Here is a 24415-nt window from a genome sequence, read left to right on the forward strand (position 1 = left end):
ACACCAGCCTAAACACTAACCTCAACACTAACAACTCAGACAAATAGGCGTGAATAATTATATACATTAATTGATTTAACGATCTATTTGAAAATTTTGTTTGTTGGTCGGTTACCCAGCTGTGGCACTCGCATTGGTTTTGACGATTGACCGTCCTACCGTTCCCTAGTTCATGGTTGGCCAAACTAAGCCATTTTTGGGAAACATGCTTCAGTTACTATGTTCTGAATTGGAAAGTTTTACGACTGGTCATAATGCTATGGATTATTGAACACTTACATTACACAGACAATATTTTTCAAAATAATAGCATATGTTTAAAGAAGGAAAAATCTCTGATGATATTGTTAGTAGCCGTAATGACAACAATCTCCAAAACAACATGACTCGAAAGAAGAGCTCATGTTTAAAGAAAGAAAAATTAACGAAATAAATATGAAAATTATCTGTTCCATTTTGTGTTCGTTGGTATCCACCATTAGCCTCTTCGCATGGCTCAGTTTCGAAACTAAGGCCCATGCTGATGGTTACGTGTTCGATTCGCGTTTGGACCATGAACTTTTCATTATGAAAATTTTGTTGACTTTCTTTGGCATTGAGTATTTTCGTGCCTGTTACACGATATGCCAAAACTGAGAAGCAGGCTTGATCTCAGTTCGAGCGTTACTCCAAGGAAAGGAAGAGGCGCTATAACTTATACATGCATTTTCGTATTTTCGGCATTTTCAGTTTTCAGCCTTTTGTAATTTCAGCCTTACTTTCTAGATTTCAGCCTTTTGTACATTCAGTCTTTTGAATTTCAGCCTTATGTTACCATCCCGGTGTGTAGTAGACAAAAGAGCTGTAAATTAGGCTAAGTGGTTAAGAATAAAAAAAAAACTCCAGGGATTTAGTCTGAGATTCCTCCAAGAATTCGTCCTGGAATTCCTCTACGAACTGTTCATTGGATTCCTCCAGGAATTGCTCCTGGAGTTTCTGCTGGAGTATCGTTAGAAACTTCTGGTCAGATTCCTGCAGAGATTGTTGCTGGTATTCTCTCAGAAATTGCTGCTGAGATTATTCCATGATTCTCAGCTAAGATTCCTCCAAGAATTTGGGATTCATCAAAAACTGCTCCTAGGATTCATCCAGAAGTCCCTGCTAAGATTCTCCCAGGCATTCTTTCTGGTATGCCACCAAGAATTGCACCCAAAACACCTTCAGAAATTTCTGTGGAGATTCTTTCTAGGAATTCCTTCAAGAGTTCATTGGCGATTCTCTTTAGAGAATGTTTGTCTAGAAAATCGGTTTTCTTTAGGGATGTTTCCTTCAAGTGTAGAATTAGCATGTAAGTTAAAATACACGTTAATATAAACAAAAAAAAAGGATGTTTCCAGATATCTCCTAAAGGTATCCACCAGGGATTCTTCTAAGGCTTCCTATAAACATTTTAACGAAGATTCCTCCAAAATTTTCTATAACATTCTTTAGAGATTCGTTTGAATTTTCTTAACCTTCCTTAGTCCCTAAAAAAAAGTTACAAATAAGACCCTGGGGTCATTTTTGACCCCAAACTTTGAACGGCTCTCAAAAATCAGTGGCTGGGCCGATTTTGATTTTCTTTGGCCCAAATGAAAGCCACACATGTCTAGTTTTCAAAACCCCCGGAGAGTTCCGGATTTGGTCACTGTGGCCACCGGGAACCTGCTTCAACTGAAAAATGCCGCTTTAGAGACCCTAACTTTGGCAAGCTATAACTTTGCAACCGAACAAGTAATCAGGACCGTTCAAGAATCGTTGGAGAGGTATTCACGTGGACTTTGATTAAAGACATTAATATTGACTAATTCTTGAGAACCGGTTCCGGAAATCCGGAACATCCGGAAAGTAATGTTTTTCACGATAATGTGCTAGAAAGCACATTCATATTATTTACAGGATAGAAGTTTTTGCATCAAACTTCTTTAGGCCATAATACAATCTGTCGAGAACTATTTCTGTATGTTTCTGGTTATGTCCCGTCCTTCTGGAACCGGTTCCAGGGATCCCACAAGACGGCCAACGAGTTGACTGTAACGAAAGTGAACGGTTTTCCTCGCCAAACACATCTGCGTTGGTTAACTCATGATGAAATCTCAATAATTTTACATGCTCAATATTGTTGTGATATGTAAAAATATTGTTGGACATTGTGGTCTTATGTGGCCACCGGAGTGACCACCGGAGAAACCCGTATTGAGGGACTTCCATGTTTTTGCAACAAAGATAGGCATTCGACGGCTCTAACTTCATGATTTTTCACGGCCATGTGGCTTCTGGCATTAAATAGAATAATTGACCATTCTGGTCTGTTTTGGCCACCGGAGTGACCACCGGAGAAACCCGTATTGAGAGAGTTTCATGTTTTTGCAACAAATATAGGCATTCGACGGTTCTAACTTCATGATTTTTCATGGCCATGTGGGTTCTGGCATTGAAAAGAAGAATTAACCATTCTGGTCTGTTTTGGCCACCGGAGTGACCACCGGAGAAACCCGTATTGAGGGAGTGTCAAGTTTTTGCAACAAAGGTAGGCATTCGACGGCTCTAACTTCATGATTTTTCATGGCCATGTGGCTTCTGGCATTGAAAAGAAGAATTGACCACAATGGTCTGTTTTGGCCACCAGAGTCACCACCGGAGAAACCCGTATTGAGGGACTTCCATGTTTTTGCAACAAAGATAGGCATTCGACGGCTCTAACTTCATGTTTTTTCATGGCCATGTGGCTTCTGGCATTAAATAGAAGAATTGACCATTCTGGTCTGTTTTGGCTACCGGAGTGATCACCGGAGAAATCCGTAATGAGGGAGTTTCATGTTTTTGCAACAAATATAGGCATTCGACGGCTCTAACTTCATGATTTTTCATGGCCATGTGGCTTCTGGCATTAAAAAGAAGAATTGACCATTCTGGTCCGTTTTGGCACTGGCTCGGTCCACGGCGACGGCGACGATGACGAAGTGATGATGAAGAATAAATTAACGACAGTTTGGTTTGGGGGAGACCACGCAAAATAGTTGGAACGAAACGAGGATAATGATCGAGCATATGATGATGAGGATCAACATCGGGGCGCAAGAAATTTTTTAGGGGTTACCAGTCGTGATATTGTCAGAGGCGTAGCTGGATGTTCCTCATACGTTATTTATTTATCGGCGCAAATATTGTGTATACGACAGTTGTGGAACTTTTACTATACTGTTGTTGAAAGCTTTATTGAATTAAGGCTCTGATTCATTTGACGGACTTTGTGGTTTAATGTTTAATGTTTAATGTTCCTGATTACTCCTGGGCACTGGGTTTTATCCCTGGCCCTGGCCAGTCTCTTTCAACGTATTTTATAACTTTGTATATACAGTCGAGACTCTTATAAGATCACAGGTCGGGGGGCGCAATAGGAATCCGCTTAATAGGAGACTAAGAGCTTATGGGTTTTCGGCCTTTCGGAGGTATGGCCTATTATTTCGGGTGTGTTAAGAGTTAGCGCAATACTTTCTTCGGCAAAGTTTTAGGGCTTGATAAGATCTACCATTTAGAACTTTGGTTCATATGATTAGTTGGCAACTTGGCCGCTAGAGGGACCATCAACAGTTTGATGCTAAATTGCACTACAGAAACCATATCAGGTTGTCAAGCAAACGTTACGATATGCGACAGCTCAAGACCCTGATAATTTGGAAGGATAGTGTCTTCGGAAAAGTTGTTGGGTACGCCAATAACTTACTGACGATGAGTTGCGAAGTTCAAAATTCCTCCACTGGGTGGCGCTAGTGAATATGCAAATTTTAGAAATTTCATAGCTCAGAATCCTGATAACTTACGAAATTGGTGTCTTCAGCAAAGTTGATCAGTATGACATAAACTTACATAAAAATAAACACTTGTTTCGCAATTCTGCCACTAGGCGGCGCTAGTGAACATGCAAATTTTAGAAAACTTATAGCTCAGAATCCTGATAACTTAGAAAGTTGATGTCTTCGGCAAAGTTGAGCAGTATGACATAAACTTACATAAAAATAAACACATGTTTCAAAATTCTGCCACTAGGTGGCGTTTACTGGGTTTTTCGTCTTTTTCCGACTTTTTTGGAGTTTTTCGGCTTGGCAAAACTAGTGTCGCTCCCCCCGATAACTTATTAAGTTGGTGTCTTCGGCAAAGTTGATCAGTATGACATAAACTTACATAAAAATAAACACTTGTTTTGCAATTCTGCCACTAGGCGGTGCTAGTGAACATACAAATTTTAGAAAACTCATAGCTCAGAAGCCTGATAACTTAGAAAGATGGTGTCTTCGGCAAAGTTGATCAGTATGACATAAACTTACATAAAAATAAACACTTGTTTCAAAATTCTGCCACTAGGCGGCCTTTACCGGTTTTATGACTTTTTTTGATGCAAAACTAGTGTCGCTCCCCCCGATAACTAAGAAAGTTGGTGTCTTCAGCAAAATTGACCAGTATGACATATACTTACATAAAAGGGAAACCTTGTTTCGCAATTCTGCCATTAGGTGGCGCTAGTGAACTTGCAAATTTTAGAAATTGTATAGCTCAGAATCCTATTAACTTAGGAAGATGGTGTCTTCGGCAAAGTTTATCAGTATGACATAGACTTGCACAAAATGGGACACTTGTGTCAGAATTCTGCCTCTACGTGGCACCAGTAAACACGCAAATTTTAAAAATCTCATAGCTCAGGATTCTCCAATCTTGGAGAGACTGTATTCTTCATTGTTGAGATACTTGGTTTGAAATTCTGCCCCTGGGCAGCATGCACATTTTATTAATTGTATACCTTGATGTCAGTCGGATCCTCCGTGGAACTTTTAAGAGTATGCCAGTTGAAACTACTAGAGGAATTAATTTAATTAAAAAAATTAAAGAATTGCGAAATGTTCATAAAACTCACTAAATGAATAATATTTGTGACTGAATTCCTCGATTGCAGAACTTGATAATTCCCTAATTCAAGTGAAACATTGTTTGTCTTCCTCAAGAAAGCCCTTCTCCTACCAACTAAGACAACTTTTCATTCTGAAAAAGCTGACTTCACGTAAGTATACGAAAATAGAGCCAGCAAGAAAGGAGAAAGTATATCAAGTACTAACAAATAATGTGGACATATCTAAAAAGATAATGAAAAGTAACGATGTGATCTTCAAGAACAGTGAACATAGACGACCAAAACGTTAAGTGGTATTACCCAAAATATACGATGAAACGTTTGTTTGTGAACCGAAGTAAAACTATCCTCAATTCTCGAACTAACTATATTACCATTGACAGTGCAGTATCAGACTACAAGAATCGCAGTATATTTTAACATGAATTGCCTCTACTACAGAATAACCTTGTTGAACAATAAGAATAACAACTGAGCATAAAGATGATATGTCGCGTGTCGAAGCATGAAAATTGAGCCGTCGAAAGGCTGCTTCTGGTGATAAATCTAGATAATATGAGCGTTTAAAAATAAACATAGGAGTTCCCTAGTATGTGTTTCTCCAGGTGGTCACTCCGATGGCCAAAGCAGACCAGAATAGTCAAAATAGTACACAATCATGAAGTTATAGCCGTCGAATGCCCATCTTTGTTGCAAAAACATGGAAGTCCCTCAATGCGATTTTCTCCGGTGGTCACTCCGGTGGCCAAAACGGACCAGAATGGTCAATTCTTCTTTTTAATGCCAGAAGCCACATGGCCATGAAAAATCATGAAGTTAGAGCCGTCTAATGCCTATCATTGTTGCAAACACATGAAACTTCCTCAATACGAGTTTCTCCGGTGGTCACTCCGGTGGCTAAAACACACCATTGTGGTGAATTCTTCTTTTCAATGCCAGAAGCCACATGGCCATGAAAAATCATGAAGTTAGAGCCGTCGAATGCCTACCTTTGTTGCAAAAACATGAAACTCTCTCAATACGGGTTTCTCCGGTGGTCACTCCGGTGGCCAAAACAGACCAGACTGGTTAATTCTTCTTTTCAATGCCAGAACCCACATGGCCATGAAAAATCATGAAGTTAGAACCGTCGAATGCCTATCTTTGTTGCAAAAACATGAAACTCCCTCAATACGGATTTCTCCGGTGGTCACTCCGGTGGCCAAAACAGACCAGAATGGTCAATTCTTCTATTTAATGCCAGAAGCCACATGGCCATGAAAAAAAACATGAAGTTAGAGCCGTCGAATGCCTATCTTTGTTGCAAAAACATGGAAGTCCCTCAATACGGGTTTCTCCGGTGGTCACTCCGGTGGCCAAAACAGACTATTGTGGTCAATTCTTCTTTTCAATGCCAGAAGCCACATGGCCATGAAAAATCATGAAGTTAGAGCCGTCGAATGCCTACCTTTGTTGCAAAAACATGAAACTCTCTCAATACGGGTTTCTCCGGTGGTCACTCCGGTGGCCAAAACAGACCAGAATGGTTAATTCTTCTTTTCAATGCCAGAACCCACATGGCCATGAAAAATCATGAAGTTAGAACCGTCGAATGCCTATCTTTGTTGCAAAAACATGAAACTCCCTCAATACGGATTTCTCCGGTGGACACTCCGGTGGCCAAAACAGACCAGAATGGTCAATTCTTCTATTTAATGCTAGATGCCACATGGCCATGAAAAATCATGAAGTTAGAGCCGTCGAATATCTATCTTTGTTGCAAAAACATGGAAGTCCCTCAATACGGGTTTCTCCGGTGGTCACTCCGGTGGCCACATAAGACCAGAATGGTTAATTCTTCTTTTCAATGCCAGAACCCACATGGCCATGAAAAATCATGAAGTTAGAACCGTCGAATGCCTATCTTTGTTGCAAAAACATGAAACTCCCTCAATACGGATTTCTCCGGTGGACACTCCGGTGGCCAAAACAGACCAGAATGGTCAATTCTTCTATTTAATGCTAGATGCCACATGGCCATGAAAAATCATGAAGTTAGAGCCGTCGAATGCCTATCTTTGTTGCAAAAACATGGAAGTCCCTCAATACGGGTTTCTCCGGTGGTCACTCCGGTGGCCACATAAGACCACAATGTCCAACAATATTTTTACATATCACAACAATATTGAGCATGTAAAATTATTGAGATTTCATCATGAGTTAACCAACGCAGATGTGTTTAGCGCGGAAAACCGTTCAATTTCGTTACAGTCAACTCGTTGGCCATCTTGTGGGATCCCTGGAACCGGTTCCAAAAGGACGGGACATAACCAGAAACATACAGAAATAGTTCTCGACAGATTGTATTATGGCCTAAAGAAGTTTGATGCAAAAACTTCTATCCTGTAAATAATATGAATGTGCTTTCTAGCACATTATCGTGAAAAACATTACTTTCCGGATGTTCCGGATTTCCGGAACCGGTTCTTAAGAATTAGTCAATATTAATGTCTTTAATCAAAGTCCACGTGAATACCTCTCCAACGATTCTTGAACGGTCCTGATTACTTGTTCGGTTGCAAAGTTATAGCTTGCCAAAGTTAGGGTCTCTAAAGCGGCATTTTTCAGTTGAAGCAGGTTCCCGGTGGCCACAGTGACCAAATCCGGAACTCTCCGGGGGTTTTGAAAACTAGACATGTGTGGCTTTCATTTGGGCCAAAGAAAATCAAAATCGGCCCAGCCACTGATTTTTGAGAGCCGTTCAAAGTTTGGGGTCAAAAATGACCCCAGGGTCTTATTTGTAACTTTTTTTATGGGAGCTCCCCTAGGGGTCGTCCAATGTTTTGGATGAATGGAAATGATAGTTTTCCACAAAAAAATAATTGTCTGAAAATTTCAGATTTCTAGGCCTTTCGAAACAAAAGCTATAGCGAATTGAAATTCGGAAAAGGTCAAAAAAGACCCCAAGACCTTACTAAGGTTAAGGGTTCTCACCAGGGATTTTATAGAAACTTGTCCCGACGTTCCTTCTTGGATTCCTCCATATGAACACATTTCTCCAGGAGCTTCTCTAGAGAAATTATTCCAAAGATTAATTCTAGAATTCCATCAGGGATATTCCTTCGGAATTTCCTACATATGCTAACTCGCTCGTACGACGAGATTGATACCTTGTTGGCTACAAAGTAATTTTACGTGTTCGTCGGTCTTGGGCGATGTTCCTCCAGTTTCCCCGAACGTGTAGGGATCGTAGATCTTCCTCAATCGCGTGCAGCCAGCGTGTTCACGGACGCCCACGAAGTCGCCCACATCTACCTGGATCCCTGATGAGTATTGTTTTCACTATTCTTTCTTCCGGAAATCGCACTACGTGTCCAGCCCACTGAAGTTTGCCGCATTTTATATATTTCACAACTTTGTAAACTTGCTACAACTCGTGATCCATGCGTCTGCGCCACACTTTATTTTCTTGTTTCCCACCGAGAAGTGTCCGCAGTACTTTGCGCTTAAAAACTCCGATAGATTTAGGGTCAACATGGAAACAAATCTTATCCAGAAATCGTGATTTACAAATCGTGAAACTATAAAAGATGGCTAGCTAGTTATGAAATCATGATCGTGAATCATAATTTCGTAATTTGAGCTACCGCTTTCATGATTTAGAGCAGCCATTTTCAGGAAATCCAGATCATGGCCATTGGAAGCGTTACGTTTTCGGAGCACCTTCTACTTGGGTGCTTAGTAATGCCTTTGTTTGAAAAACAGATCTAGTTTCGTCGGCGATTGACATGGGCAGATGCACTTCGTCGTTAAGGCGAAACTAGAAGCATTTCCTCATTTTTTTGGTTTTTGATTTTTAATAAAATAACGAAGCAATATTTTCAAAATCGGTTTTCGTACACATGTAGAGTACGGATCAAGGTATCTCCTGAATTTGTCCCTGGTGAAAAAAGTTTTTCGTTTTTGCAGAAACCATTCTTTTGTGCAATTTTGTTTAATGGTGTTGTATTGAAATTGAGTGTTGTGCTTACAGTGATTTCTAGCAAAAATTCTGTAACAAATACTTAAAAGACAGTTTGATTGAGGGGAAGGAAACGATGCAAGTATTGTTATTTTATTTATTTTTATTGTACGGAAATAAAACCACCAGAATCATAAGCAATGTGCATCCGAAATCATGATTCAGGATCTATTAAACATGATCTAGAATTATGGCCCTTGCAAACTGACCGGAATAATAAACTATGTGCTCTCAAAATCATGATTTTAGATCCGGAAAACATGAATTAGCTTTACGATCCTAGCAAACTGACCAGAATCATAAGCAATGCGTACCGGAAATGATGATCTCAAATCTCAATACCATGATTAAACTTCATGATTCCATCACGAATATAACGCATTGGAAGCGTTATGGACAAACGACTCATGCGATCATGATCCCGAATCATGGTTTATTTTCATAAATCGAAAAGACACTAGGCTTTTGAACAAAGAGCCACACATCAGCTGTGGAGCGGATCTGGTGTGATGGTTAGAACACTTGACTATCACTTGACTATCCCAAAATGTGAGTTCTTCCTTCTGAAGGGGAGTAAAGCGTGGGTCCCGAGATGAACTAGCCTAGGGCTAAAAATCTCGTTAATACAGATAAAAAAAAAAGCCACACATCAATATCCTCGTACTCATCATTCTACCCATGGACAGGGTATAAAAGTGACAGTAGCGCAACGGCAACCAGTTCGATATAGTAGAATTAGAATAGAATACATTTAGGCGCTGTACAAAGTGTAAGTGCAGCCGCCAAAAGGACGCAGTGCCCAAGTGGACAAAAGAGCTGTAAATAAGGTTAAGTGGTTGAAGAATAAAAAAAATCCATCCTAGGTCACAAACGAGGTAGACACTTCGTCTGCCATCCTCGAATATACTTGAGTTTGATCCACCCAGCGCGTTGTGCATATCAGCCTAATTAGTTTCGCAGGAAAAACATGTTCTGACATTATCTGCCAAAGCTCATTTCTTTTCACTGAATCGTACGCTGATTTGAAAGCAGATGGTGAGTCTGCAAGTTACATTCCTGAAATTTATCTAGAATCATTCGCAGGTGAAATAATTGATCAGTCGTTGATCGGCCCTCACGAAAACCAGCCTGGTATTCGCCGATGAATGACTCTTCAAGGGTTCTCAGTCTGTTGAACAGGACACGTGACAGTATCTTATATTCCGAAACTAAAAGGGGAATCGATCTGTAATTGCCACACTTAGTCTGTGCCCTTTTTTTTGTAGATTGGGCATATGAGTCCATCCAACTAGTTGGTTGGCATTTTTTCATCTTCCTAAATCTTTACAATAATCTGGTGGTTGATTGATGTAGCAGCTCGCTTTCGTGCTTAAAAAGTTTGACCGGGATCTCGTCCTTCCCAGTAGCCTAGCTATTAAGGGCCCGCTTAACCTCATCGAGTGTTGGTGGTTCTACTGCTTGACCGTCATCCATTATAGTAATCCTGTTCCTGGGTGCTCCTTCACTGCTACCATTTAACAAATGTTCGAAGTGCTTGTGTCCTGTCTCGCACCGCGTTCTTTGCTGGAGTGTATGCTCCTTTCATAATGGATGCCACCATTGTTTTATCTGTCAGCTAATTTCCTACCCGGTCATTGCACATGGAGGGCACTGGCGCAGTATTGTGCAGCGCACCATTGACAGTTGCATAAAACCTCCACATATCGTTTCTGTTCATACCTATCTGCGGTTTAACAATAACACTCACTTTCTATTCCGCAGAATCGTTACCTGTTCTGTGGCTTAGTTGGATGAAGCGCTAGTCTAGCGAAAACGAAGTCGTGGGTTCGAATCCCACCAGAACGCAATTTTTGTTCACGATTTCATCTCTCAATTTGCCAATTTATCAACATATGTGTCTTATAATTTTCAAGTTGTTCCCTGTACGTTCAGAACCCTTTTGGAAAATTGCGTCAGGAAGAAAAAGCCAATTGAATGTTAAATCGAGAGAGTTCTCGGAAACCAATTCAGAACAAATCCCCTTTCAGCAAACACACCTTCACACGCCGCAGATTTACGCGAAACGCATGCCACTCCGCTGGTCCGGAGTGTTTGAATAATTGTTTCGAAGGGACGACGACGACGAAAACGGATATCTCTTTTTGATACGAGATTGGACCTTTTAATATTTTATTACATTTTATTTGTCTGGCGGACCATTAAGGGGATCCAGAAAGGGGATCGCGGAAGGTAGGGACGAGAGTGAGAAAAAACAGTTGAGATAATTTATTCACATTTATCAGTGTGCGCGCCTTGAAACGCACGGAAATGTGAAATCATACTTGAGCGCGCTTTTTTTTTCTGAGGGTCTGACCGACTGGTCCCGCTTTGATATCGGAGAATGTGTGACCGACCGGTGGTATTTTTTATGGGTGTTTGAGAAATGTGATATTTGGGATGTGTTTTCTTTTATCGCAATTGAGATGGGACTGGCAGTGGCACGTACATATTACTTGGGTTAGATGAATTCTCTTGAACGGGATTTTACATACGCACGTTTTGTAATAACATGATAATAAAATGATGTATGCGAAAGGATTATACACATTTTATAATCGAATGTTCCAAACATGAATGGTATGAATCGTTACCTGTTCTGTGGCTTAGTTGATCAAAACGCAGAACTAGCCAATACAGAATTGTGGGTTCAAATCTCACCAGAACGCGTTTTTTTACAAATTCGTCTCTAGTTTTGTCAATTTGCAACATTTTGTGCCTTCTAATGGTTTACAAGTTATAACAGTATGAGTGGAGTAACTTTATGAATTCTAGCGATTTCGTTTTATGTATTTTTTATAATATTCATTTAATGTCCTTTTATAATTCTTTGAGATCATGACAACTAACTTTCTCTAAATAGGGTATCGCGCCACTTGGGCGGTGGCTTCTATATTCGTCTGTTTTCCACTATAACTCAGTCAATTTTGAATCGATTGACTTGAAATGTTGTACACGGGTAGATACTATACTTATCTTACCACATTCCAAAAGTTGTGTCAATTGGTTCAAATTTGACTGAGTTATAGTGGAAAATAGACGAATATAGAAGCCACCGCCCAAGTGGCGCGATTCCCTATGTAATGCGTATGATGGAAAAGGTTTTTGAAAATTGTCTGGGATCTAGTCTTTTTATTTCATTTTAAGAAAATTTGTCAGTCAGTCTATCAACTTGTAACTTTGAGACATTTTTGCACCAATCGAGCGAATTTTTGAACCTGTTATAAAAGTTAAACTTCCGGGAAAATCCCAAGAGCCCTCACCTCTATCTGCTAATTTTAATTTCATCGCTATTTGACTGTTGTAAATTCACGACGAAAAAAAAAACTGCCATTACAATCTTTAATGGCAGCCATCAATTAGCGGGGGAGAGGTCAAAATTAAAAAAGTAAATTTTCCGCCATAACCCTTTCAAATTTTCACACTGACTTGAGAGGAGGTATCATTTTTTTTCTTTGCTCTGATGCCCACCGCCATCGCATCGGCCTGCATTGCACGGTTCTTCGTCACGGTGTAAAAATCAAAAAAGACACGACGGCGACACGATGTGGGACATTCCCCTATCGTCATCGCGAGTTCCCGGAGTTGTCGTGGGCCGCCTTTTCCAGGCAAAGGTTTTTTTCTTCGTTCATATTTCCCTCCAGGGCTAATTAATTAGAATCTAGTTGAAGCGCGCGGGGACAGAGAAGCAAACAAAGCGCGCCAAATTGGAAATCATAAAAAATCAACACAATTCTTTTTGATGTTAACGGGATGACGACGACCGGTGGCACCTGCCTTCGGCTTAGGAGAAAGGGGTTCGCTGCGCAGCAGAAAAAAAAACTTATCTCCAAGAAACACGACCAGAAGACGGGACAAATGGCGTGCAATTTACACACATAAAATTTTACTACAAAATGATGGTGGCGCGCGCGTGAGAATTGGCAGAAAGTATTCCTCCAACAGCCTCCTACCAAAATATCAGGACGCGTGGAAAAATTTCACTATTTTTGTTTTGGTGAAAGTTATACAACTCGAAGAACTGGTGTAGGAAAATTCCAATTTTTAAAGGTGGAATACGGCTAGAAAAGCTTTTCTCTCTTCTGATAACAATCGGAACGTCGTGAATATGCTATGATAACATTTGTAAATGACATTGTTTCGCAACGTGTAGATTGCAGCAATCTGCTATTCTGTTTAAATTTTTATACTCCGACTCAACAATTAAGAAATCGAAACATATTTGCGGTCAGTCATCATCGTTCAAATTATGCGAAATTCAGCCCAATCAATAGAATGATGTTAATTTACAATAAGCATTACGAATCTATCGACTTGACCATGTCTCGCGTAAAGTTAAAACAATATTTCAACTCTGTACGATACAATAGAATATAGATCAAGTTATGTATGTATGTAGTCTACAAACGGTTGACGAAATAAAAATAAAAATAAAAAAATAAAAATCCCGGAAGCAACTCCTGAATGAATCCCGAAAAAAAAAATCCTGAACGAATCCTGGAAGAAATTCCTAAACGAATCCCGGAAGGAATTGCTGAAGAAATCTCAGAAGGAATCCCGGAAGGAATTCCTGAATGAATCAAAGAAGAAATCTCTGAAGGAATCCCGGAAGGAATTCCTGAAGGAACCCCGGATGGAGTTCCTGAATGAATTCCGGACGGAATTCCAGTGAATCCAGAGTTTTCAGCTTTATTACGACGGTCTCCGAAGAAGACTTCCTATCAAATCATCATGTTACAGATTATTTCAGAATATCTTCCATGTGTTCCTCCAGAAGTGTCGCAAAGAATTCTTTTACGAAATCTGGCATGAATTGCTTCATCAATTCCTCCATGATATTTCACAAATTATTTTAGAGATTGTTAGAAAAATTCACCCAGGGATTAATTCAGAAATTCTTCTGCATATTCGTTCAGAAATTTCTCTAGGCATTCGTTTGGAGAATGTATTGGAGATTGCTTTAGAAAATCTTCAAAAATAAATATTTGGACAAATCATTCTAGAAAAATCCAATAACTTAAAATTACCTCACGGATTCTTTCAAAAACGTGTCCGTGGATTCATAAAAAAAAAATCAGTAATTTGTTTAGAAATTTCTTCTATTCTACAAATTCCACAAAAAATTCTTTGAAAGCATCTTGAATTTTATCCATGAATTTGAGCAGAAATTCCTCCAGCGATTCCTTCGAAAATTCGTTCGGAGATTTATTCAGTAATTTCTTCAGATATTTATTAGGAAATTTCTACAGAGATTCCATCACTAAAGCTTTCAGCGATGCCTTCAGAAACTATTCTCGAGTTTTTCAGAAAATATTTCAAAAGATCCTTTAAAAATTGGTACTGGGATTACTTTGGAAATTCTTCCAAGGATTTCACCACAAATTCCCACAGCAACTTCCAATTTCTCCAGAAATTTCACAAGGGATTCCTCCACAAATTTCATAATTTTTGTCAGAAAATCTTCCTGGGATTTCTTTAAAAAATCCTCTAGGGACTATTTTTAGAAAAAAAATATGCGAAATTCATTCGGGCATTTTCTGCAGGGACTCCTACAGAAACTGCCTTGGGGGTTCCTTCACATTTTTTTCGAGAGTTTCTTCACAAAATCTCGCACGGCTTTTAATATAAATTTGATTGATAATTTCTTTAGAAATATCTCCAGATTTTCCTCCAGAGATGTCTTTGCAAATTTCTCCAAGGATTACTTTGAAAAAAAAAACTTCCAAAGATTTTTCGACAATACTCTCATAGACTCTAGCTGAAATTCATCTTTATTTTATTTAAAAAATCTTACACGAGTTTCTTAATTAATAAATCTCCCAGGGATTTTTTTAGGAAACTACTCGAAGATTTACTATAAAATATCATCCAGGAAATCCTAAAGGAATTCAGTGAAATACATCTTCTAGAAATTCCTTTAGATTTTAGAATGTCTCCAAATTTTTTTCCAAGAACTCCTTAAGAAAGTCTTGCACGGATTGCTTCCAAAAATGTTTCATGATTTCGTTCAGAAAAAAAAGCTTCAAGAATTCCTTTTAAAAATCTTGCTCAGATTGTTCTACGTATTTATTCAGATTTTTCTCATAGAGATTCCTCCAGAAATTTTTCAAAGCATTCATTTAGAAAACTTTTCTGAAAAATATTTCATAGATTTTTTTTTATAGAATATCATTCACGGATACATTAAAAATGTGAAAATCAGAGCTTCTTCAAAATTTTCTCAAAAGTTTTCTCGAGAATATTAATGTAATTCCCAAGATTTCTTCACATTCCTTAAGATATTCCTTCAAGACATTTTTCTTACATAAATTGCTTCTAGGATTTCTTAAGAAAGTCTTAGAAAGTCCTCCAAGGGTTCATTCAGAAATGTTTCTACAGATTTTTTCAGAGATTCTTATAAAAGGATTCTTACGGAAACGCTGAGTGGAAGAAATTCTTGCAGAAATTCACACAGAGATTGCATACGAAATTCCGCCAGGTATTCCTCTATGTATTTTTTCAGAAAATTCTCCAGGATTTCCTCCAAGTGTACCTCTTGGAATTTCTTTATGGATTCCTCCAGGAATTCATTAGAAAATTTCGGATTTTTATTAGGGAATTCTCCATGATTTTTTATTTAAAAGGATTTGTTAGGTATTCCACCAGGGGGTTCTAGGTTTTTTCAGGTATTCCACCAGGAATTTCTTCAGAAAATCTATCAATGGATTCTTAAAACATCCCTCTATTTTCAGAAATTCTTTCAGGAATTCATTTAGCATTTTTTTTTTCATTTTTTTTATTCTTCGTAAATTTTTTCAGCGATACTTTCGGAAATATTTTTTGAGACTTAGAGACTTCAATATTGGTAGAATTACTACAGAAATTCAACAGGGAATTTTTCAAAAGTGGTTCCACGGATTCTTGCAGAAGTTGATCCAGTGCTCAAGCGGTTCCTTCAGAAATTCCTCCAGGAATTCATCCATGGGAATGTATTAGCGAAGAAGCGCTGATTCTTAGAAAAATCTAACGAGAAATTTCCAATGGAATTTCTGTAGAAGTTTCTAGGCAATATTTTCGAAGAAATTTCAACATTTATTAACGAATCCGAGTAAAAGTTTTTAAATGTATATTTGGTTTGAATCCAGGAATTTCTGTGGAATCTGAAGGAATCTTTGTATTAATTTCTGCAGAAATCTTTGGAGAAATACCTGCGGGAATAACTGAAAAACATGAATGAACTTCTGAAGGAAACCTTAGAGAAATTCCTAAAGAAATCTCTGGAGGCGTTCGTGAAAATATAACCTAAACGCATTACTGAAGGAATTTTCGGAAGATTTTTTGAAGAAACCGCTGGAGGAATTTATGGAAGAAATACAGAAGGAATCCTTAGATATATCTGAAGAGATCCCTGGAAAAATGTTTGATGGAGCCCCTTGAAAAAAAAACCTATAAATATTCTAAATACACTAGAAAAAGATTCCTTTAAGTAATCTCTGACCTAGTTTTTGATGGATTTTAAGAAAAAATCAAAATAAATTATTGGAGATATGTTCCAAGGAGGCCTTGAAGAAATTTATTGACGAATCACTGACAGAACATATAAAGGAGAAATTCCTAAAAGAATCCTTGAATTACCTTATAGAGGAATTCCTGAAGTGATTTCTGATGGGGAAACATCCATAAATTACCTGACGGTTTGAGAAGGGATGGGGAGCGGTGAGTTCAGCAAAGTGTGACAAACCCCATACACAAATTTCTGAGGTACATACTAAAAGTGTGCGTTTAGGGGAATGGGGTTGAAAATAGACAATTGACGCGTGACGTAATTGATGGGCTTTCTAATAAATCAAAGGAGACATTTAGAAAGAAACCCTTAGAAGGTTCGATTCAGAAATTGTTTTTAAAATTTAAGGAAGAAACCTCTAAAAATATTTCTGAAGCAATATTTGGAAGATTTTTGTAAGAAATAACTGGTGAAATTTCTGAAAAAAAACTACGGTTTTGATTTTCTGAGAAAACAAAATCTTTGGATAGTTTTCTGAAGGACCTCCCGATGAAATTTCTGAAATCTTTTTTTAGAGGAATTTTTCAAGCATGGATGTGTTTTTCTTTTAAAAAAATTGTTGATAAAGTTTCTGGAGGTTCCATTAGAGGATTTTCTGAAGGAAATTCTGGAAAAATCACGAAAATTTTGAAGGATTCCGTGGATTTTTTAAAATGAATCTTTGAAGGAATCTCTATGAGAATTCCTGAAAAAAATCGCTGCATTATATTGAACATTTAGTAGTAAAAACGTGAGTAAAAATGTATCGAACAAAATTTTCGGAAAAAATACGAAAATAATTTACCAAAGAAACTACCAAACGAGTAACAGAGAAAATTAAAGAAAAGAAACTTCCAGAATAATTGCCATAGGAATTCTCAAAGAATCAGCAGATGACGTTCCTAAAGAAAAAATAATTGACCGAAGGGAAATAAAAAAAAATCTAATGTATATATCGAAGTTTTAATAGTTTTCAACGAAAGGCTCCCCCATGCAATTAACAGATAGAATGTCCAAAAGTACTCCATAGGAGTTCCGAGGAAAAATCAAAATGAATTATAATTATCGAATGAATTTCAAAGGCAATTATCAATCAGTTTACAAATGAATTATCGCAATAATCAAAAAAATATGTTCAAAAAAAAATCGGAATAAGTTTTCAAAGAAATTACTGAAGAAATTATGAAATCAATTCCCACAGACATTGACAATGAAATATCTAAAGAACTAGTCTAAGTATTCGGTGTCTTCAGTTGGCCTTGTGGATAAGGCTTTGGGTCGCCAATCCGGGAATTTTTTCGACTCCCTGGGCATAGTGTACATGCCTCGCAATAGAAAAAATCATGCTATGGCAGGCAAAGGGAATCCTTTAATTAATAACTGTGGAAATGAACACCAAGTTGAAGAGAAGCAGATCATGATCCAGTGGAAACGTAGAGCCACATAGAAGAAGAAGAAGAAGAAGAAGAAGAAGAAGATGAAGAAGAAGAGGAAGAAGCTAAATGATCTCTCAAATAATAAAATAAATAGATCGTGAAGGAATTATAAAAAATGCCGACAAAATTCTGAATTGTTGAAATTAGTCGAAGGAACTTCCACACAAATTGCCAGAGAAATTCCAAAGGGATGTAGGGGAACTTATGTATTTTCGGCAGTTTTTTTTCTCTTCGTCAAGGGGGATTTTCTAAAACTTTTTGAACTCAGTGTTGGTCCCAAATCCTTCCCAACCAAGCTGAATTATTTGACCAAGTTTCAGGAATCTTGGCCGACAAAAAGCCACCCATGACGAAGGGAACAAACCTACCGATAAAACCCTATGTCACCCTATTGAGGAACTTCAAAGCAAATTTCTGAAGAAATCTCCAGAGGAATCTCCAAAGGAATTGCCAAGATATAAAAAATTCCACAGGTATTTGCCGAGATAATCCAAACGATTTCGAAACAGTTCCAAAGAAAAAGAAAAAAAAACGAATTGTCACAGGAACTTCAGAAGAAATTCATGGCATGATTTCTCATGGGATTATCGAAGAAATTCTCAAAAGAATATCCGAGCTACTTATCAAAGAAGTTGTCGCAGAAAATGCCAAAGACATTTCCAGAGGAATTGCCGAAGGAAATTCTGTATGAATTTCAAAACATGTAACCGAATCATCGGTGTAAAATGTCGTTAATAAAATTAAAAAAAAAATAGTGAAATAGTTTTCTAATAAAGAAAGACATTTTTCTAAAGAATTCTAACGAATTCCTAAAAAAAATACAAACAGATTTTTAAAAGAATGTCGGGAAAAAATCCGATACATATTTATTTAATAATTTAACGATGGGACTTCCAGACAAACTATCGAGGAAATAAAAAAAAATAAACAAATTACTCCAGTTATAATTTCCGAAGGATTTCTCAATGAATTAAAAAAAGAAATTCTGAAAAGTAATCCGAATGAATTACTGCAATATTTTTTCAAAGAAATGCGTTGATGAAATTTTCAAACGAATTAGGATAAAGCGCCAATTATTACACATCTTAAAAACTCGCCAATTGTTTCACATTCCATGCTTTTCTTATGAGGTGTGCAACAATTGGCGTTTTTTTTTATCCTACCAATACAATTTTCCAAGATATTTCGGAAGAAAGTTCACATATAATTACTGAAGGAAAAACGCCACAGGAGTTGATTAACCCTCTAATACCCAACCCCGCCTTTAGACGGGGTATAGTTTGAGCATTTTTGTAATTTTTGTTTCGTGGAAAATCATATTTTTATATTTTTGGCTGATATTTAGGACTGTTCTGTATGTCTCAAAATGGTTTGTGGTGTATTTAAGGAGAAACTTCAGAGAATACAAACATGGCTGCCACAATGGCCGACTTGGTCTCCTACTCACGTTTTCAAGAGCACCAATCTTGAAAATTCGTTAACAAATGCTCTCGATTTGTAAAAGCTGCCTCTTTTTGCAAGTGAGCAAAGCCAGAATAAACAAGTGCGACTTGGCTCGATGCTTCGTTCGTCAGATTTGTGCCTCTAAAGTTTGTATGAAAAACTGCAATGGGATCTCTTGATGTTTCACCTTAAAAGTGTATTCACATTTTTTTTGAATCATTGAAAAAATGATGTTTTAGTCACCTTTTAGAAGTCATTGATTATTTTGTTTTGAATCGCTACAATTAACATATTTAAAAATTTTCCCAAATCATTCTATCCTAGTTTAATAGTTTAAGGGAGTCGAATACACTCTAAAATTATTTTCCTTAAAATTACACGGAAAATCAAATTTTTCATGAAAAAAAATAATATAAAATTATTTCAACAATAATCATAAAATCTCAAAATGCTTTTGTCTCAAAAAATTCGTACCTCAAATAGGCTTCCAGGAAAAATTTGAAAGTGTAGAGATGTTCGAAAATAAAAATTAGAAAAATCAAAAACCGAAATTCACGAAATCGAGAATTAAAAAGAGTCATCTCCAAAACATGTTTAAAATGATTTTAGATGACGAAAAATTATATTTAGATCAAAATAAAAAAATGGGGTATTAGAGGGTTAAAATCACCAAACAGATTACAACATGAAATCTCAAAGGATTTGTCTTAGTTAGAAAGCACAACATTTATTACAAAAGAAATCTCCGAAATGATCGAAAGAATGAAATCGAAAAAAAAATGAACGGAATTGTCGAATTCTTAAGCAGTTATCGAATTCTGTTTTTAGAGGAATTAACGAAACAAATCCGAAATGAATACCTATACGAACGAATTGCCAAAGCAATTTTCGAGTTGCCTAAAGGGTTCTCTATGATGCCGAAAAATTTCCAAGGAATTTTAACAAGAAAATCCCAAAGAATTTCGGGACAAATCCCCAAAGAAATAGCTGACAGAATTCCCATAATTTCAAAAAATAAATCTCAAAGAAATGTTTAAACGAATTATGGAGGAATTCACAAAGATTTTTTTCAAGAAATTAAGGAAAGAATTGCATATCAAGAAGTTTACAGAAGTTGACGAATAAATTCTCAAAGAAATTGATGAAAGAATTCCCACAGTAATTCCAGATGAATTTATCAACAGATTGAACAGAAGAATTTTTCAAATAAATTTCCAAAAAAAAATCTGGCATATTTATTACAGAAATGTTTAAAGTAATGGCAGAAAACCCCCATTAACATTTCTTCTTATTCTTGTTTCTTTTTGGCTCGACATTCTCACTGGAACTTGGCCTGCCTCACTTCAACGTAGTGATCTTTGAGCACTTCCACAGTTATTAATTGAAGGGCTTTCTTTGCCTGCCATTGCATGAATTTGTATATTGTGAGGCAAGGACAATGATACACTCAGGGAGACGAGAAAATTTTCCCGACCGGAACGGGAATCGAACCCGCCGTCTCTGGATTGGCGATCCATAGCCTTAACCACTAGGCTAACTGGAGACCCCATAAACATTTCCGAAACCCAACAAAACTTCGGATATTTGCCGACGAAACTGCTAAATCAATTGACATTACGAAATATCATAATACACAATCATAAAATCGTATTACACAAAAAATAACGAAAAAATACGTTCTTCCTTGTAGTACATTAATCTTCAGTTCTTCCATCGTTCCCGGCACTCAATCCGCCCCAAGAACAGGGGACATCGAAAAACCAATCTTCAGTGTTCAGTGCGTTCAGTTTTTTTCTTTTCTGCGACCCAGCCACCACTGAATCGTGCCTGTGCATAACCTAAAACCATAATCAACCCGTGAGCATACACTTCAGTGGTAACTCCAGTCTCCAGTCCCTGGAACAGCCAAAGATTGCTCGTCCGATTTTTTTACAACCCTTTCCGGGGTGCAGCCTGCCCGCCAAAACCGATGGGCGGATCGGACGACATGGTTATAAATATGCGTATTTTTGTTAATCTCTGCTGAACTCGGTAGGGACCTAGGTATTGTACACTTGGCCTGCCTATCGTGTTGACCCTTTCCCACTCGGGGGAAGAGTTGGGAAGAGTTTTTTTTACGACTTCCACATTCTGGTCCGGGGAAGATTATCTGCACTTTCCTCGCCGGCCGGGACCAGCGGAGATTTGTTCGATGCACTTCGGCTCGACGGCAGTGTCCCCAATCCCATCCGGGGCGAAGAAAGGATTTACACGACGAAAAAAAGGAGTGCGGTTCTTCCATCGAGTGCGGATGTATTTCGTAATTTATGATTTATGTATAGGGTCGTTGCCGTTGGTTGTCTCCGTATAGTGCTTGCTTCGAGCGCAGGCAGTCTCTTCTACGAAATGAGATGAGTGGGTGGGTGGCGACTTTTTGTGGCTTGGACGTTTTTTACGACAAATGACGCCAATGTAATGTGGCCACTTTGGCCCAGCAGGAAAGTGCATTAAAATCCGGTAGGCTCCGGTGTCGGAGGTACATTGCGCCATTAGGCTCGCCCTCTCCAGGGAACTCTAGCAGCAGAGGGCTTCTCTGTCAGTGCAGTGGACTAAAAGGATTGAACGTTTGACTTGGTTTTATGATCGACGATTAGGATTGATGAGATTGTTGCTTGCGTTGATGAAATTCGTGTCGCTCTCGAAAAGACGCTGCCGGTGTCCTTCAAGATAGCCAATCTAAAATTAATTGGTGCCTGTTCTGGCTAATGAGATTCTGGGGGGTGATAAATTTGAGGTAATTTATCATTTTTTTTCTGTGAAGTGGGGCTTCAGTCTTATAAATATTACGTCGAAGAGAAATTTTGTGTCAGAATAGTAATATTACAAAAAAGAGTGATAGTACTAGTAAAACACGTACTATCGACTTTATTCCGACATATTCCTTCCATAAGGCCCAGTTTGAAGTTTCTTTTTTTGAAGTTTTCAGTTGGAGCTGGCGTTGTCAAGGCTGAACCCGTTATATAAATGTCATCTCTACAAACAGCAATGTTTAAACGGAATAGGTTATGTTGCCACTTCAAAACTAGTTTTGCATAGTGTCTATGTACTTACAAAGAAAAACATAATATCATTCAGATTTTTTGTTGATCTATTACGATATTATAGTAATGTATTATGAAACTTCGTGATGTCAAATCGTTATGTCAGTTCGATTAATAGCAGTTTCTTCTGTGATTATTTGAGAATTTTCTCGGTAAATTTCCAACGTTGTTTTTTTTTTTTGGGAAATGTTTGGGGGTATCTTTCGCATTTTTTTTAAATTTCGTCTATCATTTGCTTGGATATTTCTGTGAAAAAATATTCGGGAATTTTTTTCGAAAATTAATTTGGAACTTCTGTTGGAATTTTTTCGTCGACTCATTTGGAAATATTTTGATAAAACAAATCCTTGGCAATTCTTTTCATGATTTCTTCAGCAGTTTCTTTCCATTCCTCAATAATTAGTTTTATATTTCTTTTTTAAAAATAAATTTGTATTTCCTGCTAAATTTTCTTTGGGAATTCCGTCGGCATTTTTTTTGGGAATTTCTTCGAAATTATGAGAATTTCGTCAGTAACTCCTTCGAGAATCTTTCTGAAACTTATTGGGAATTCCTAGTTGAATTTCTCTAGAAATTTCTTTGTAAGTTCCTTTGAGAATCATATATGCAATTGAAAGATTTTTTTAAATATCGATTTGGGATTTTTTTCGACAATTTAAAGTTGATAATTACTTTAAAATCTGACAATTCCGTTGGAATTCCTTCTTATTTTATTTCTTCAGCTATTTCATTGGGAATAATCTGAGCAGTATTTTTTTCTTATTTCTTCGCTGCATTGTTTTCGTAGGATTTTATTTGAGGATTTTCATTAAGAATTTTGTTGGCAATTCCTTTTGATATTTTTCTTGATAATTACTTTTGTGTTTTCTAGAGTAGTGCAAATATTTTGAGAAATCATTTTGTAATCTGTTTGATTTTTTATCAACTCCTGTGGCAATTCCTTCAATAATTTATATGCAAACTTCTTCCGCAATCTCTTCGGAAATTCGTTCGGTTGTCAAGAATTTTCTTTAAAAAATGCAATAACTCTAGTTTATTTCAGGAGTTTATTCTGCTGATTGTTGGAAAAAAACCCTTCGGCAAATATTTTGGGAATTTCTTGTTTTTTTCTTACATTTTCTCGATATTTGGTTCGTTTGACAATTTCATCGTTAAATTACCCTAGTTTCTTCAGAAATACCTTAAAAAATCGGATTGCATTTTTCAGGTATTCGTTTAGAAAATCTTTCGAGGATTTGTTACGCATTTTCTTTTGAAAGTTCTTTCGGTAAAACGTTTTTAAAAATCATCCAGTTAATCCTTCGGTAAACAGTTTGATAAGTTTTTTGGTAATTCCTTCAGCAAATGCTTCGAGAATTCCTTTGATAAATGGCTCGGATATTCATTTTTGAGTTTCTTCGTTAATCCCTTGGGAAGTCGCGTCGGCAATCATTTTGGGAATTCATTTGAAATTTGCTCTATTTCTTTGGAACTCTTTCGGAAATTACTTTGGAAATATCTTCGATAATTCGTTAGGAAATTATCGTTGCAAATATCGTTGGATTTTTTTCCTTTGGTGATTCCTCTGCAAATTTAATCAACAACTCGCTTTGAAATTCCAAAATAAATGTTTTTCAATCATCAAATTTTTCACTCACGTGATCAAATTCCACAGATTTATCCACCTCAGCGATATTGCATTTTCACTGCATAAGAAGAACAATAAAAGCCACTCACTCCAGCACTCCCGATAATTCTCTTTATCCGTAACTCAATTTTATGTGCCGAATCATAGTTGTTAGGTACTGCATAAGCTCTTCCGAATGAACAACAAAGCATCAGATTTTTCACTCCGTATGTGAGTAACATAACTTCTGCACGATGCACGAGATCAATAATTTGACGTTAAGTGATAACTGTTTACATGAAATGAACTGGTTTCCAAGGCCATCTAGATAACACGGCATCACTCAGATGTCATTCGGGTGAGAATGT

At 37.4% G+C, this 24415-nt stretch overlaps 1 protein-coding gene across 1 annotated transcript in view; it reads right to left on the reverse strand.

Annotated features, from left to right (window-relative positions):
* The window catches only part of LOC109421805 (nuclear pore complex protein Nup88), a 250163-nt gene that overhangs the window by 134962 nt on the left and 90786 nt on the right, over positions 1-24415 (reverse strand). The gene's annotated exons all lie outside the window — the stretch shown is intronic.

The sequence above is a fragment of the Aedes albopictus genome, chromosome 3 (genome assembly GCF_035046485.1).
Source record: "Aedes albopictus strain Foshan chromosome 3, AalbF5, whole genome shotgun sequence".
Classification (NCBI taxonomy): domain Eukaryota; kingdom Metazoa; phylum Arthropoda; class Insecta; order Diptera; family Culicidae; genus Aedes; species Aedes albopictus.